We start from the raw sequence: 12,767 nt of genomic DNA, 5'->3' as shown, positions 1-12,767 counted from the left end.
TGTGCATATCCTTCAGAAATGTCATGCTAATGCAAAACCTGTTATTTTATCAACTTTCTAAATTAGTAAGAGCAATATTTAAAAATGTCCCTATTTTTGGGCCTTTGTTCCACTTTTATTCATGGCTTGGTCCAGATTTCTTACTCTAATGATGCAGTCTAATTCCATCTGCAGCACTACAGCAAACTCTTATTTGTAATTTGTATATTTATAGTTGATGTTATACGAACAATCAATTCTTGCTATCCATTCAGATGTGGTAGAAGGAGGAGGTGCGAAGGGAGCAGGAGAACCAAAAACCTTGTTAGGTTTGTAAGTGCTGAAAAGTTAGATTTATAAATTAAATTAGTGTAAAGGATGATAACTAAGAAAAGAAAGGGAACATGAAATTGCAGAGACATAGTAGTATGACAGTGGAAGCAGTGTGGTATGAGAGCAGTATTTCATGAAGAGTGAGAATTTTAAAAGGAAAGAGAAATGCAAGAAGGTTTTTAGTGTTTCTAGGTAGCTAAGGGAACTTTTTTTTATTGCACTGGGTCTTTCCTCGAAAGTGGTGTCTGTTGTGGTAGCAAATCTTCCCTGCTAATCCCTCCACCAATGTTCCTGTTATTGAGAGGTAAGCTGGTATTTTTATACCCCACAAGACCATGGGTTTGATCCCCCCTCATTAAGGGCCGACAAGGTGCACACAGAAATGGAGAGCACCCAAGCCTTTCAATTGTCCCTAAAGTTCTTTTTTTGAGATCTGAATTACCCATGCACATGACAGAATAATGTCCCTGCTTTCAGGCTTGATTTTCCCCATCACACAATTTTTATAATCCACATCATCACATGTGATTTATGAAGATGTCTAGTGCACAGAGAGTCACACTACATGAATAACACATTAGTAGGACCAATAACTGAAAGAAGAGGGACATACATCTTACATCTTCCTTCTATAGAAGCAAAAATAAATGGCCTAGTAGGTAGAATTGTGCAGTACAGTTCATTAAAGCATACAGATTTGTCTCTTTGATAATGTGATTATATTTTTCCATCATTTTCTCACTATGTGTTTTTTAAATATGTGTTTCCCACATTCCCACTGGAAGCAGGAAGAGTTATTTGGTATTTGGCATTCAAATTCTATGCTAACTGGATGGTACAGGTTATAGGTCACATTAAAAGTGGGAAAAGTTTTGAAATGATTTATTGTGGTCTCATTTTTTTATATCACAAAAACCTGGTATTTTAACAGCGATGTGTAAACGTTTTATATCCACTGTATTCTGTCTCATTGATAATCCCATACACTCATCCCTATTTGCCCCTTTTCTAGGTTAACTAAATCGCAAATCTTATTTTTTGTTTGTGTTATCCTGGTAGAATGTTTGGTAAGCATTGGACAATGTCATACATTAACAAAGAGGTAATGAAACATTTGCAGCCATAATAACTAAGGGATTCTACAAACTAATAAAAGCAAATAATCAGTATAATTGCAAAGAGTCATGTCTGCTTTTAGCAGTACATTGTAGTGAGTTTTTAAGTATTTATTCAGGCAACATGGCAACCAATGCACTGGACTCATCCTTGGAATTGCTTATGGATTCTACAAAAGAAAGTGAGGCCATGAGTCAACTTACAGCATTAATACATGCCTTATCACAGCAAGTAGAACGCCTGTTACAAAAAGTGGATTCTATAAATGGCTCTACTAATGGCTTACTAACACAAAACAAGCAGCATCAGCAGAACCAAATGAGAGTTGTTACAAATGGTAACACCACTCAGCAGCAGCAAATAATTGATCAAGGTAACAAGGAACCAAATGTAAATGTAGTTACTACACAAGCATTGCTAAATAATGTGAACCAGCATTCTACTTCATTTTCTGGTAATGCAAGTCAGAACGGAGTTGTCAGTACTCAGATTGGCAGCCAAATGCTACCAAACAGCAGTTTACCGAGAGGAAGGTCAATAGACAACCATGTCCCAAGGCTTATAGGGGTACCAACTTTAAAAGATTGGCCTACAAGTCCAGTTGGCTTTTCTCACAACAATGAATTTAATTCATATGGGAACTCGGCTAGGGATTTGCTGAACATAACAGACTTACTAAACAGCTTAGATCAGAACTTGCTTAAATACAAGAAACTCCGCTTGGAAGTGGAATACTTCCAAAAATGTATAAGAGCTAACATTGTACCGAAGGGTTTGAGAATGTATCAATACCCTACTGGTCTGGTACCCGATTCTTTATTCCACCAGGAGCTAATAAAATTATTTAATAAACCAGGACTGGATCTTCTAGATCTCATGTGTAAACATTATAGCATTATGGCTGACGAACTAATGGATATAGCATCTGTCCTGGATGTTCAAATAAAAACTCATGCTGATTTTGAGTGGTATAAATACAAGTATTCTTGTATTTTCCAGTCAATTGATTTTCATTTGAACAAATCCAAAGCCACTAAGGTCAAAAAACTTGAGCGTGATCGCCAGTAATACCAGAACGGTACAGCATATCCACGCCCATCAGTTGCATATCTGTGGAAGGGGCGGGCTAGTGCAAATGCCAATCAACCACATAGTATAACAGGAAGTCAGGAGTACATGCAGAAGGGCGGGCATTTACAAAATGCAATAGCGAACAACAGTTCTGAACACTCGGTTCAGCAGCATGTTACAGAACTACAGGACAGTAGTTTTGATGCTCCCAATAATGAGTATGAGGGTCCGAGAAGAAGCAAGCATATACAAAACCGAAATGGCCAACAGAATCTTACCAACAATCAACGGAATAATAATCAGGGTTTTTCAAGGGGAGACCAGCAAAACAGATGGAACCAGAGGAAAACGCACAACAAATGGAAGTAATGGAGAATTTGGATAACAACACTACAGGAATGCCAGCTATAATTTTGAATATGGAAGGTGACTTTTTTGTTTACAACTTCTCTACATTGGATATTTCTGTTGAGATGGCTAACACCTTAACTAAAGGAATGACTTTTACACCAGCTAGGAGAATGGACATATCTAACAGCATTCTTGATTTGAAAATGTATGTTAGGAAACTTAATTTAAAATTGTTATTGGATAACACAGTTGTACAATCACAAGCACAATATAGAATATCAAGTACATACAATCCCCCTTTGCACAATTTGTTACATACATTTGAAAAGATATGTGAATTGGACATGAGAACATACTAAAAGGAAAATAGATTCAGGGGTTAGAAGTATAATTTAACTAAAGATGAGCAAGCATGGTTCAACTTGATAAGCAGCTAAGGTACGCGTCATGAAGCCCGACAAAGGTGGAGGACTTGTATTTATGGATTTGCATGACTATGAAACTAAAATAGAATCAATATTAGCTTCTAGTTCATATCAGAAAGCATCCCTTAATGAATACAACACAGCTAATGAACGTATCAAGATCTACATTAATGATTTATCCATACAGGGAAAGATAGATATAGACATGTACAACTACATGATAGTGTTAACACCAGTGGCACCCACAATGTTTGGGGTCCCCAAAATCCATAAATGTTTATTAGACCCTTCACTTAGACCTATAGTTGATGGCAGAAATTCTGCCACATATGCATGTGCTAAAGTGATAGACAATATACTTAAAAAATATGTAACAACAGAAGAAGTAATATGTAAAGATTCATGGTCATTCCTGCAAAAAATTAATGAATTGAAGTATGACGAACAGTACAACTTCCTTACAGTAGACGTAAGGGACTTATATACGTCAGTACCACAAGCATTGGGCATAGCGTGGGTTAGTCAATTACTAAGGAAGAAAGGGGCTCCCCAGAATGACATCAGTCTAGTGGAAGAACTTCTAGTCATAGTTCTATCCCACAATTACATTTATTTTAAAGGAAACTATTACTTGTAAAAAAGTGGAGTAGCCATGGGTTTCCCCTGTGGCTCTAGCTTCACGAATTTGGTTATGAGTTACTGGGAACATCAATTTGTACTCAATAAGGAAGGAATAGCCTCAAAAATAATTTATTTTACACGCTATTTGGATTACATCTTTTTACTAATAAAAGGGAAACATGAAGAGGCAAAAAATCTCATTGATTATTTTAATGAGACTACAGACGTCTTAGTGTTTACATATAATTTTGTCCTAAATGAAATAGCATTCTTAGATATCCAACCTACCAAAAATTATGTTGAAAAGAGATACCAAGCAAAAATGTATAGGAAACCATCATATTCAAACACATTCTTGCACTATACAAGTGCACACCCTTACCACCAAAAAAGATTGGTGGTAAAGGGCCAATTAGTAAGGGCTGCCAGAATGGTGTCTACAGATGAGGACTTCCATAGTGAGTGCCAGTTCTTGAAGAAATTATTCACAAAAAGAGCATACCTGAGTACTTTGATTGACAAATTAATAGAAGAAGTTGTGGAGGAAAGAATTAATGTTGTGTACATACCCATTCTGAGTATACAACACCCTACTGGGTTGAATGACTTTTCTATGAATGATAGGTTGATATGGAAAATCAGGTCCAGGACACAATCATTGGGACAGGTATGAACCAAACTGATTTCACAATGAGCTATATTACAACTTTTAACCTTGATCATCGTAACATAAAAAACATACTGATAAAAAATTGGAATATTCTGTTAGAGGACAAACTAACAGTGGACAAACTGGGTACAGAACCAAGATTCATTACTAGGAAGGGTGGAACACTCAAGAATATATTTGAAGGTGAGTGAAGGATCCAATCATATGCAATAGGGAAGAAACAATGTGGTAGTTGCCCCTATTGCAAATACATTAATGTAGGTGCATCACTGCACATAAACAACACGCATTTGAGTAACAGAAGAAAAGTTAATTGCAACTCCAAAATGAACGTATATGTAGCTAAATGTCAAAATTGTGATTCATTCTACGTCAGTAAACCGAGCGTAGAATGAGAGACCGCATAGATGAACATATATATTGTATTAATAAACACAAACTGGACAATGCTTTAGCAAAGCATATAGAACAATATCCAGAACATGCATTTAAATTCTGGATACTTGATCAAGTGGACAGTAATCCAAGAGGGGGTCCATTCACCTTATTATTAGAAAAGTTGGAATTGTTCTGGCAAATTTGTCTCAATGCTTATAACTTTCCAGGATTGACCAACATGTGTTTATCACATGCTGTTTAAAACTGAAAAGCTTAATGAGATGAAATACTGTAGTAATAACATTATAGAAATTATGTTTTACTTATTCATTTTTTACTTGAAAATGTTTATAATGTAAGGTTAGATAAATGAGGAGAATCTTTACATTTTTACACAATTTTCGTATATGATTTTCACCATAATGCTGCTGCGATAAATGTATTCATTTGCTTGTTAAATAAGGCAGTTTTAAAGAACAGGAAAATGCATATTATGTTCACAATGCTATTTTAACTACGGTTCCTTTAAATTTTAAGATGGAAAGACCAGCTGATTTTAATCATGGTTAAACATGACTATTTAAACTTGATTTTTGTAAATGTTAGTATCTGATCAAGTTCAAAGAAGTATTTGGACGAAAAGCGCTTCATTAAACTTTGTGGATTCAGTCGTCAGTGAAATTGCCAGTTGTTTTTGTTTTAATTTCTCAGTTTTTTTGTATCTTGGATTTTGCAGTTTTTTATCTTATCTGGGTTCTGTGCATACTGGTTATATCTAGCCCAAGATCCAGGGTGGATCAGAGGATATACCCCGGATCTAAGTACCAGGTGACAAATCTCTTAATCTGAAGTTCTTGCTTATGATGTAGTTAAACAAATGGCCTGATAGAGCTATGTGTCATTTAACTGAATTGCGTATCTCACTAGTTTCAAGTATCTGGAAGTTTCCTGCTTTACATGTTTCTGCCCATGTAACAATAACTTCTAAAATGTAAAGTCAGTGAGGCTAGTTATAACAACCTTTTGGTACTCCAGGTGAAGGGACCTAGAAACTTAGAGAGAATAATAGACTACCCATCATGGGTGATTCTATGAGGCATATAGACTAGGAAATAATCTAATCTGCTACATCCTTTTGAAACTTGTCAAAAGAAAAAAAAAAAGAGACATTTATCCAGACTTGTTTGACAGAAGCTAGATCAATATCACAAAGTCGGGACATCAAATAAACCCAGTTCTGGGGAGAATACAACATACTCTTTCTGGGCTCTTTCTTTCTTCATTTTTTTACAGCTCTCTTCTTCAGCTGGTGGTATTAGAGATTAGCTAAGCATCACTAGGTCGCCTGTCAGACATTTAGTTCATTAAACATGGTGCACGTTAGATGAATGTCACATTACTACTTTCATGCCACATGTCATGCCAACAGTTGATGCTGCCAAGCATGCTAAGGCTTCTTTGCCTTTATGCTTTCTCTAAAGTCCTTACATTCCAGTCATTAATGCATAAGCAGAGGGGCCCACATGCAAAATACTGCATCTATGATCAGGCAGAAAATGATTTACTGAATGATTATGATATGTGATAATGCAAAAGGAGCTGAAGAAAAGAACTAAAAGATTATAAGCAAATATAAAAACTGTGTTTGGGTGCATGGGAGCAGGGAGGGTTGGGTTTGAAGGGATTGAAGATTCCTCAATAGAGAGATCAAGGAGTCCCCTGTACCCTCACTCTCACCCATTATTTGAGGTTTACCCCCATTTATGAATGTATCTGACCTGACCACCTGCAGCAGCAGGAAAGGCCCCAAAGTTCCTCACCAAAAAATAGAGGGGGTCTCAAAAAAATCTTATCTGCTGCCCGACTGAAAGACTCCAGCTCTATTCAGTCTCATACCGCTTGCTCAGAGGTGACCTGTGCCTGACATATAAGGCCATGTCAAACCCTGATTTGATGAATATGCTTCACCTCAAAAAATCTAGCTCCCTCAGAACCACAAGGGCGGGAGACTTAAACCTTGACACGGTTATTAATAGAACGTGCTGGAGGGACAGATTCATCACCCAGAGACTCCCTATGCTGTGGAACAAAATCCCGGTACATGTGAGGCAGAGCACCTCGCTGGCCTTGTTCAAGAGGAATCTTGACCAATGGATGGGGGATCGCAGATATACCCCAGGGATTACTTCAGTGTCACTGCTTGACAGAGGCACAGCAAAATAATAGGCATAGTTTTATTCAAACTAAAGGGGTGGCGAAAGCCAAATAACTATGGGCTAGGCTTATAAATGCCCTTGGGCAGATAGCCTAGTACGAACCTATGAACCTATGAACCTATGTTACTAGAAAGCATATCAAATATAACGTATGAAAAGAAGTAGCCAGGAGAGTCAGAAAATTCTGTTTTCACTTCTAAATGAGGCTGGCTTCCTACAAAAACTTAGTTTTAAAATACTTTGCTATGTTTTATATCATAAGCCCTTTTGCTGCTATGATTTGCCCTCCATAATAGTTCTATGCACAGTAGAGTTTATCCATTTAACAAAATAAATTTAACATAAGCAATATTTAACATAAGGAAGTATATATATATATATATATATATATATATATATATATATATATATATATTAACTCTGAGATATCTATACCGCAATGTAAATGAAACAGTCCTGGGAACTGCAATCTTGGATTTAACAATATTTTCTCATATTATCAGTTTTAATCTTGCTGGTATGGAGATTGATCCTGTGGTCCTCAGAATATGAAGAGGAATCTCTATAAGATGGGACTTATGTGCTTCACAGTCCTGTTAGTGATTACATTTTCATGTGCCAGACCAAAAATCTCCAAGATCTGCTGCTGTCGCTTGATGCTATTAGAATGAAAAAGTCTTACCCAAAAGTAATTTCTTTATGTTCCTTCTAGTGGCCTTTTGATATTATTATAAATTCTACAAGGATAATATTTGTTTCTGTTTGAATGCCACCTTTAAATCAAAGCATTTTCTAATTACTTAAAGCTATTCATGCTATGTTAACTGTACTTCAGAAAAAAGCTCAAAAATCTGTCCAGTCCAGACTTAGTTAAAGCTATCCTACCATATCACACTATCCCACCATATCACTTTTGACAGCAGCTTGACTAATTTAAGACTAATTCTGCTACAGAGATAGTAAATTAGTACATTTTGAAGGCCAGACTGAGGACTGTTAGAACTGGACTAAAGTGAGCACCACAGACTAGACAAAACAACCTAAGGTGTTGGTCACTGCTAGATCAATGTGCTAGGACTCTTTCAGTTTAACATATTAACAGAAAAAAAGGAGGAACACAAAAAAGGAGAATTTATATAAATGTATATTTTATGAAGGCATCAATGAATTGTACTATAAAATAAAAACAAAAATAAATGTTAATCTGATTTGTAGAAGCTTGTTTTAATTAAAAGTCCATTTTTCTGATGCAGGCAATAAGGAATGATGATGAGGCAGACCTGTATAAGTGATAGAGAGAAGTTATCTATAAATAACGTGAGTTAAAAATGGCTACTTACAATAGTATAGAATATGCTTAGAGAAAAAATCTCTATATCTTTGCCTTTCCTTTTACTTGCTTTATATTTATCTGTATATATCTATCTATCAATATATTAATAGACAGATACAGATATATATGTGTGCATATTTGTCTGTATTCATATGTGTATACATATACATACATATATAAGTATGTGTGCCAAACAGAAATCTGACTTATTACTGACCAACATTCTGAAGTGTGATTACTGTTGTAAGATGTCTATAAAAGATTCAGATCACAATGTTTCAAGTAACTTTCCTTTCTCTGAGGCAAAGTAATCTATGAGTTAGCATATACAAGTAAAAGGGATTTGGGAAAGCAAAGAGTGACGCCTCCTCCCTAGCTGAAATATATACAAGTGAAAGGGATTTGGTTAGGGGGTGAAGTCCTCTCCCTAGCTAAAATGCTTTTTTAAAAATTAGATAGTTTTAAATTTGCATGGTTGCCTTATATCTTGAGGTTTTATTTTCATTTTCTTTTACTTATAAAAAAGTACTTTGTTGTAACAAAAGTATGAAAGAGTAATACTGTTTCAAAATAGAGATAGAAATGATCATACTTCTAGCATGGTACACAAGGCGAATTCAAAAACAGCAGCCTATTAAAGTGACAGTTTGCTCCTATAATGTAAAATGTTTCATGCTGAACACAATGAGCCTCATACCACATGTAGTAATAACTTATCCTAAGCCCTTATGCATCTAGCAAGGTCCCTGTAGCAAAATAACTTAGTAATATAACCTAGAGCTCTAACTATCCTTATCAGGTGAAAGAAATACTTTTCATGGACAAAACCCCATTAACAACATCTTTGTGTTTAAAAACACAGCTATAATGATCAGTTGCATCAAAAATAAAGTAGGGTGGGGGCGTGGCCAAGATGTACACTGACTAACAGCAGTTTCTTTCAGCTCCGCCAATGCTATATGTCTCTGACAGGATTTAAACTTTAAAAATAATCCAACTAGTTTTTTTTGTCATTTTTTGACTTCTATTAATCTATAGGTGGATTATTCAAAAAATTATACATCTTCCTTCAAATTTTCCTGTCAAAAACTTCAGATAATATACCACAACATAAATGCACTTTAGCCCCTAGTGGCATTAACGTAGAATGTAACTGGAGAGTTTTTATTTAATTAGTTATTTAATTATATAACTATTTAGGTGTTTTAATTGTTTAATTGAAAATAGGTTGATTAATTCTATTGTATAAATGTGTGGTGTTTTTTTCTGTTTGTATTCTCCTTGGAAGGCGTTTGCCAAGGCACTAGAGAGAGTTTGTATTAAATTTTGTGGTGGATCCTGATTCCTGGTCATTTGCTTTTATCTGTTCTATATTTTTTTGTTTTATTTTTTGTTCTTCATATATGTCCAGTGATCCTTCACTTACGGTTCCTAAACTTTTTAGGCAGGACTCTATGGATTTGAGTCAAACTACTATAGACCAGTATACCTTGTCTATGGGTGATAAAACAAATACACGAGTGACCCAGGAAGAGCAGGTTACCTTTTGGCAAAAATTCTTGCTAAAAGAACAGGAAAGAAGAACTGGTAATCCTTTTTCCAGTATTGGACAGCGAATGGGTAATTCTTTATTAACTGAAACAAAAGAAATATTTGATAATCTGGATAGACTCATGTCAAAGGAGTTGACAGTTCACTTAAATTGTCTCAGCCTACAGAGATATTTAGAATTAGGCATCACACCTTGAGGCTTGAGAGCTTTGAAAAATCCAACAACTCCTTTTGACATGCAGGATGAAAATGATAAAAAGTTCCATACTAGGTGGGTAGCCGCCGCCCACCAGTGTTTAATTGAATGGATTAATATTTTGGTGGAACGAGATAGACTAAAACAGGCAAAATTAAAAACAGATATAACTATTGCCTGTGAGACAATATCAGATGCATTGGGGGTTGCACGTATAGAACAATGTCTCCAAGATATACAGGGTAAACTTATGGATTTTGAAAAAGAACTGTTAAATACAAAGAAATATAAACTGAATCGAGATATTAAAGATTATGCTAGTCATTCCACCTTTTTTCGGCCAACCAATAACAGGAGGCAACAGAGAGGTGTTTGTTTTGCTGATCAAGACGGTCAGAGACGTAATGGTGGCTTGAGCGCTTGCTCAGATGTCTCTATGGAGTGGGAGAGTGAATCTGGAGAGTATCCTGAACTTCCTGCCACTCAAGATTTATGATATTTACAACAAACCTTTTGGAGAAATAAACGACCCGAGTATACAGATAGAGAAACAACTAGGGGAGAGAATTTGACATCAGAACAAGGGTATAGACTATAGCCTGAAGCACAACCACCTATGCAGCAAAGGTACAAACGATTTAGAAGAAATTGACTTACAGTTCATTCAGTGACTTTAATGGGTAATAGCAACCGGTGAAATAGTGGAGATGTATATATAGTTAATTTGTGTGGTTACACGTTGAATGATGTTACATTTTCTGTGCTTAACCATGGTTTAAAATTCATTCCTACTGTCATGCCTAGATTGTATGTTATGAAGAAAGATATGTATTGTCTTGTATAGAAGTTGCATTTGGCTTGGTTTTTCAAGGATAAACATAATGAGAATAGTTTTAATAATGGTTTAAATAATGATATGTTTTTTTCTTCTGCTGACTCAGAGGACAGTTTTGATTCTTGCGTTTCTGATGATGAAGTTTCTGAACCTTCTAATGCATATTGTAGGTTGGATACATCTAAAGTTGTAGTTAAAAGTCAATTTATACCACCTTTTCCCATGAAGGTATACAAAATTTTGCAGCTATGGTAGATTCTGCAACAAAATCTTTATATTGTGATTTTTTTTAATAAAAACAACATATACAGTATAATTTAACTAAATCAGAGTGGAAAGCATTACAACAACTTAGTAGAAATGAAGACCTTATTATAAAACCAGCATATAAAGGTAATAAGGTTGTATTAATGCATTTTTCACAATATGTTCAGACGTGTTTGGAACATTTACATGATAGTGAGACTTATGAAAAATGTTCTGTTAAAGAATATGAAGAAGCCATTCAACAATTTAGCAATGTATTACAGAAAGGACAATGTTTAGGATATTTTTCAAAAGATGTAGATATTAAATTTAAAATAGATAATTGTGAAGTTGCCAGGTTTTATTGTCTGCCTAAAATACATAAGGACACCCAGAATCCTCCAGGTCATCCTATTGTGTCCGCATGTAATTATTTCCTTAATAATATGGGTATATTTTTACATAGTTTTCTTTTACCATATGTTACTAGACAAAGACTTTTATTAAAGATAGTTCTGATTTTTTAGAACATTTATTACCGCTCAAATGGTCTAAAGATATGTATTGGTTAACAGCAGATGTGACGAGTCTATACACAAGTATTAATCATCAGTATGGGCTAGAAGCATTAAACAAAACCTTGGGAGATAGTCCCCTTTCACATTATATAATTGAATTGGTTGATTTTTGTTTAAGAAATAATTTATTTTGAGTTTGATGGACAGATATTTCACCAGTTGAAGGGTACAGCCATGGGGGCAGGTTTTGCCCCCATGCATGTTAACATCATGATGGGGCTTTTTGAAATTGAATTTTTGTATCAGAAATAATTTTTCAAAAAGTATGTGGTGAAATATTGTCGATATATTGATGATTTAATTTTTATATGTAAAGGGGGTAGAGAAGAAGTTAGCATTTTTATACACACCCTCCAAGAATATAGATTTTCATTGAAGTTTGATGGTTTTCAACTAGGTAATAAGGTTAACTTCTTAGATATAAATCTTGAAGGAGTAGGAAATGGGAGAATTATTACTAAGGTATTTCGTAAATTTGAGGATGGTTTGCACTTCTTAGATGGAACTAGCCATCATCCTCCACAATTATTAAAATCTTTACCATATGGAGAATTAATGAGAGTAAAGAGATTATGTAATAATACTAATGAGGTAAATAAGGAGTTAGAAAAAACATCTCAGTTATTTATAAAGAGGGGTTATAATGCTGAGGAAGTGTTACTCTCTTTAGATAAAGTCAATAAGAACATTATATATACACCTAGTAATAATTGTAATAAACATCAAGGTAGATTTAAGAAAGGATTAAATCATTTGAGAAAGATCTATGTGGTAATGACCTATGATTTATTGGCAGAAGAAGTTAAGCAGATTATTCAACTTTATTGGACTTCCCTGTTTAAATATTGGGACTTAGTAGATGTTTTTG

This window comes from Protopterus annectens, chromosome 7.part0, assembly GCF_019279795.1.
Source record: "Protopterus annectens isolate FY-2018-M chromosome 7.part0, PAN1.0, whole genome shotgun sequence".
Lineage (NCBI taxonomy): Eukaryota > Metazoa > Chordata > Ceratodontiformes > Protopteridae > Protopterus > Protopterus annectens.
This window is presented reverse-complemented; position numbering follows the sequence as displayed.